A 6,000-nucleotide genomic window follows, 5' to 3' on the forward strand; every position below is an offset into this window, starting at 1 on the left:
TTGTGCGGTTCGGCCCCCGGTGGACACCCCCCCCCCCCCCCCCCCCCCCCAGGAAACGTCTCACACCAGACGAGTGTAACCCCTATGTTTGCGTGGTAGAGTAATGGTGGTGTACGCGTACGTGGAGCCGACATACATCTACATCTACATTTATACTCCGCAAGCCATCCAACGGTGTGTGGCGGAGGGCACTTTACGTGCCACTGTCATTACCTCCCTTTCCTGTTCCAGTCGCGTATGGTTCGCGGGAAGAACCACTGCCGGAAAGCCTCCGTGCGCGCTCGAATCTCTCTAATTTTACATTTGTGATCTCCTCGGGAGGTATAAGTAGGGGGAAGCAATATATTCGATACCTCATCCAGAAACGCAGCCTCTCGAAACCTGGACAGCTAGCTACAACGCGATGCAGAGCGCCTCTCTTGCAGAGTCTGCCACTTGAGTTTCCTAAAAATCTCCGTAACGCTATCCCGCTTACCAAATATTCACTGTGACGAAACGCGCCGCTCTTCTTTGGATCTTCTCTATCTCCTCTGTCAACCCGACCTGGTACGGATCCCACACTGATGAGCAATACTCAAGTATAGGTCGGACGAGTGTTTTGTAAGCCACTTCCTTTGTTGATGGACTACATTTTCTAAGGATCTCCCAATGAATCTCAACTTGGTACCCGCCTTACCAACAATTAATTTTATATGATCATTCCGCTTCAAATCGTTCCGCACGCATACTCCCAGATATTTTACAGAAGTAACTGCTACCAGTATTTGTTCCGCTATCATATAATCATACAGTAAAGGATCCTTCTTTCTATGTATTCGTAATACATTACATCTGTCTATGTTAAGGGTCAGTTGCCACTCCCTGCACCAAGTGCCTATCCGCTGCAGATCTTCCTGCATTTCGCTACAATTTTCTAATGCTGCAACTTCTCTGTATACTACAGCATCATCCGCGAAAAGCCGCATGGAACTTCCGACACTATCTACTAGGTCATTTATATATATTGTGAAAAGCAATGGTCCCATAACACTCCCCTGTGGCACGCCAGAGGTTACTTTAACGTCTGTAGACTCCTCCCCATTGAGAACAACATGCTGTGTTCTGTTTGTCAAAAACTCTTCAATCCAGCGACACAGCTGGTCTGATATTCCGTAGGCTCTTACTTTTTTTATCAGGCTACAGTGCAGAACTGTATCGAACACCTTCCGGAAGTCAAGGAAAATAGCATCTACCTGGGAGCCTGTATCTAATATTTTCTAGGTCTCATGAACAAATAAAGCGAGTTGGGTCACACACGATCGCTGTTTCCGGAATCCATGTTGATTCCTACAGAGTAGATTCCGCGTTTCCAGAAACGACATGATACGCGAGCAAAAAACATGTTCTAAAATTCTACAATACATAGAGTAACTGAGGCGGAATAAGGGGAACCATCCCGCATTCGCCGAGGCAGATGGAAAACCGTCTAAAAACCATTCACAGACTGGCCGGTTCACCGGACCTCGACACAAATCCGCCGGGCGGATTCGTGCCGGGGACCAGGAGCTCCTTCACGCCCGGAAAGCCGTGCGTTAGACCGCACGGTCAACCGTGCGGGCGGAACTACTTTAATATGTCGTAGGAAGTTCGATCAACTTATCAACACAGAATCTCCGTGTTCGAACATTACGAATTAATTCGAGGAAAACGGTATATTGACACACAGTCAACACCGATTTAGGAAACATCGTTCTTGTGAAACACAAGTACCTCGCTACTCGCTGGCCGGAATGGCCGAGTGGTTCTAGGCGCTACAGTCTGGAACCGCGCGACCGCTACGGTCACAGGTTCGAATCCTGCCTCGGTCATGGATGTGTGTGTGGTGTTCTTAGGTTAGTTAGGTTTAAGTAGTTCTAAGTTCTAGCGGACAGATGACCTCAGCAGCTAAGTCCCATAGTGCTCACAGCCATTTTACCTCTTTAGTCGCACGACCTGTTGAGTGCTATTGACAAGGGATTTAAAATTGATTCCGTATTTAAGGATTTCCGTAAGGCTTTTGACACTGTATCACACAAGCGGCTTGTAGTGAAATTGCGTACTTATGGTATATCGTCTCAGTTATGTGACTGAATTCGTGATTTCCTGTCAGAGAGGTCACAGTTCGTAGTAACTGACGGAAAGTCATCGAGTAAAACAGAAGTGATTTCTGGCGTTCCCCACGGTAGTGTTACAGGCCGTTTGCTGTTCCTTATCTATATAAACGATTTGGGAGACAATCTGAGTGGCCGTCATCGGTTGTTTGCAGATAACGCTGTCGTTTATCGAATAGTAAAGTCATCAGGAGATCCAAAGAAATTGCAAAACGATTTAGAAAAGGTATCTGTATAGTGCGAAAATTGGCAATACTGAAGAGTGTGAGGACATCCACATGAGTGCTACAAGGAATACTTTAAACTTCGGTTACACGATATATAAGTCAAATCTAAAGGCCACAAAGTGAACTAAATACCTATGAATTACAATTACGAACAGCTTAAACTGGAAGAAAAAAATGGTTCAAATGGCTCTAATCACTGTGGACTCAACACATCTGAGGTCATCAGTCCTCTAGACAGAACTGCTTAGACCTGACTAGCCTAAGGACATCACACACATCCATGCCCGAGGCAGGATTCGAACCTGCGACCGTAGCAGTAGCGCGGTACCAGACTGAAGCGCCTAGAACCGCTGGGCCACAGCAGCCGGCAAATTGGAAGGAACACATAAAAAATGTTACGGGGAAGGCTATAACAAAACACTGCGTTTTATCGGCAGGACACTTAGAAAACAGATCTACTAAAGAAACTGTCTATACTACGCTTGTTCATCCTCTTTCAGAATGCTGCTGCGCGGGGTGGGATGCTCACCAGATAAGAGTTGAAGGACTACATCGAAAAAGTTCAAAGACGGGCATCACATTTTGTATTATTGCGAAATAGGGGAGAGTGTGTCACAGAAATGATACAGGATTGGGGTGGACGTCGTTAAAACAAAGGTGTTTTTCGTTGCGGTGGAATCTCCTTACGAAATTTCAACCATCAACTTTCTCCTCCGAATGTGAAAATATTTTGTTGACGCCGACCTACGTAGGGAGAAACGATCGCCATAATAAAATTAGGGAAACCAGAGCTCTCACCGAAAGATAAATGCGTTCGTTTTTTCCGCACGCTATACGAGATTCCAATAGTAAAGAATTGTGAAGGTGGTTTGATGAACCCTCTGCCAGAGTATTAATAGTGATTTGCAGAGTATCCATGTAGCTGTAGATGTAGACTATCTACAATAGCGTTCGTTGTCAAGTGCAAGTGAAAGATAAAGAAATATAACGTGAGAATATTTTAGGAAAGGTGAAAAAGCGCCAGTACAGCTCCCGCGAGAAGTTGGCCGATTACTCTGTTAAGCGTGAGATGCGTAGGGGAAGTTATCTGGTTTTGCTTGCAGCGGGAATGTGATAATAGCGCCAGCAACATACGGTTGCGGTTGCGTCGTAGCAGGCAGCGGCTATCGAATAAATTTCACGAAGATGTAACACGCATTCTTGAAACGGAATTACGCAGGTGTTATTCTTGAAAACACGTCCCGTCTACGCCGAGGTCATTAGGGACGTAGAGAAAGCTCGGATGGTGTCAAGGATGGGGAAGGAAATCGGCTCTGTCCTTTCGAAGGAACCATCCCGGCATTTGCCTGAAGTGATTTAGGAAAATCACGGTAAACCTAAATCTGGATGGCGGGACGCGGATTCGAACCGTCGTTCTCCCGAATGCGAGTTCAGTGTGCTAACCACTGCGCTCGGTTTAGATGTTGTAATAAGACGCAATGAGCATAAGATAAACAGAGCAGTGTTAGATCACCGAGGCTGGCAGCGATCTGAAAAACAAGACCTTCGATGCGAAGCGATTGTTTGGAGCTCAAATTAGTCCGCACGGTGAAACGACATTGTTAACTTGTGTCTGTCTGTCTCGCCCAGTTTCTTGAAGTAATATGCTCGTCTTACTCAGCAATGCCGCTGACTGCGAAAAAGCGAAGCAGTAAATTCACGCAAGACTTGCGAAACGAGTTGTCTAGTTCTCTTTTTTACGGAAGTGTTAAACATCTTCGGAAGCACAGCGCTTTATATGCAGTGGAATGTTTTCCGTTGTTCACGGTGGCAAACACGATATACAACGGCATTTTACATCTGACAAGCATAATAGAGCGCTGACCGCAGCGATTACATCGTCATCACTGGCAACTTACTTTCATCAATAAAAATACGGCGACAAATAACTTGCAAGAGCCGAAGGTTTGTGGGTCTCTCACACGGTAAGTCACAATCAGAGTTTTAAATCGTTGGAGTGTACTTCTAAATAAGTTTAAAAATTATTTGAAAAGAAGTTTCGCTGCAGCTGCAAAGAGCATGACTGCGCCGTACTCTTTAGACAGCCTGAAGGCGGAATTAATGATGTTCCGTTTATCTCTATATGTACAGATTTTTGGACGATAAATTCCCAATGCTAGTGTGATACTTTCATCCTACAACTGGAATTAACGTCAAAATATTAGACATCCTGAACTGATCTGACGAAACTGCAGTCATTATATATGGTTCTTTAATTGCCATTCTTGAAAAACACTAACGTAAAGACTAAGTGATTGGAGTTTGTGCTGGTAACGCCGGTAAAAACTTTGGTGGAGTTCAACGGTAAGGTCCCGAGTTCGAGTCTCGGCCCGGCACACAGTTTTAATCTGCCAGGAAGTTTCAATGTAACGTTTTCTTCAAACTTCAAGAGGGCTTAGAAAGAAAAATATTTGGTGTGCGGTCGCAACAAACATTGAACACAACGCTATACAAACATCAGCAGATTTATTGCCACTGGACGTCGAATACATTGTTACAAAATTTATTCGTACTTTATACATACACAGTGCGTGTACAAGCTCAAAGATTTCTGCAAGAGGCATAGATGCAGTACAAAATAATTTTGTGATATAGTAAAACAAGATGGCTTCCACTTTTGTCTTCAGTTAAGAGAACCTTGGAAATGTATGTACTTTTGAAAAGTTACTTCTTATCGCAAAAAAACGGCCAGCTGTACTACATGCATTCTTCTCTAATGAAAGCATGGAGCTGTGGCTAAAATTCGTACATGTTCACGCTGCATTCCTTACCGATTTTTGAAAAACGAGTAGGCCTACACAAACCGCTTAGAAAACGATTATATCCCTCTGAGCATACGAAATGAATTATAAAAGCTTGTAGAGAGCAGGCAAATCGACAGAAATTATTTTACGAGGCATATACAGAATGTAACAAAAATGTACGGCACAAAATTGCAGGACACATTCCTCACACGTGGACGAGGAGATTTCGTTGTATGAGCATGGGTCTGGAAAAGTTTTGTTTCCATGTTACAACTCATTTTCTCCAACTCAGTAATCATGGGAAACAAACAGAACGCGCCAGCATACCACACGCGGCTCTTTCTCACAGGAAATGTTAAATATGCCTTCCGTGGGTATTGATACAGACATCAACCGGCCGTCGAAGTGACTCTCGGATTCGCTGATGTGTCCCTGGAATACTGCGTATGGTTTCGCAGCTTTCCATAATACGGGTACGGAGCCTCTGAACATCTTGTACTAGGATTCCACACAGAAGAGCTTTCAAATGTCCCCACAATAAAAGTCCAGTGGGTTTAGGTCCGGAGAGCGTGGAGGCCATGCAGTTGGCCCATCCCTACCCTCATCCATCTGTCACCGAATCTGTTATCTAGAAACCGACAGACAGTAACACTAAAATGAGGAGGTCCTCTGTCGTGCGTTAAGTACATACTTTGACCCACAGCTAAAGGCACATCCGCTAACAGATCAGGTAGAACGTTCTCTACGAAAATATAACTTGTCCGCTGAACGTGGGAGGAAGACAGTGAAACCCTACTAAACAGTCACCAACAATGCCGGACAAAAATTGCCAGAAAATCTTTGTTGAAGACTTGCTTCAAC

The sequence above is a fragment of the Schistocerca americana genome, chromosome 2, assembly GCF_021461395.2.
Source record: "Schistocerca americana isolate TAMUIC-IGC-003095 chromosome 2, iqSchAmer2.1, whole genome shotgun sequence".
Classification (NCBI taxonomy): domain Eukaryota; kingdom Metazoa; phylum Arthropoda; class Insecta; order Orthoptera; family Acrididae; genus Schistocerca; species Schistocerca americana.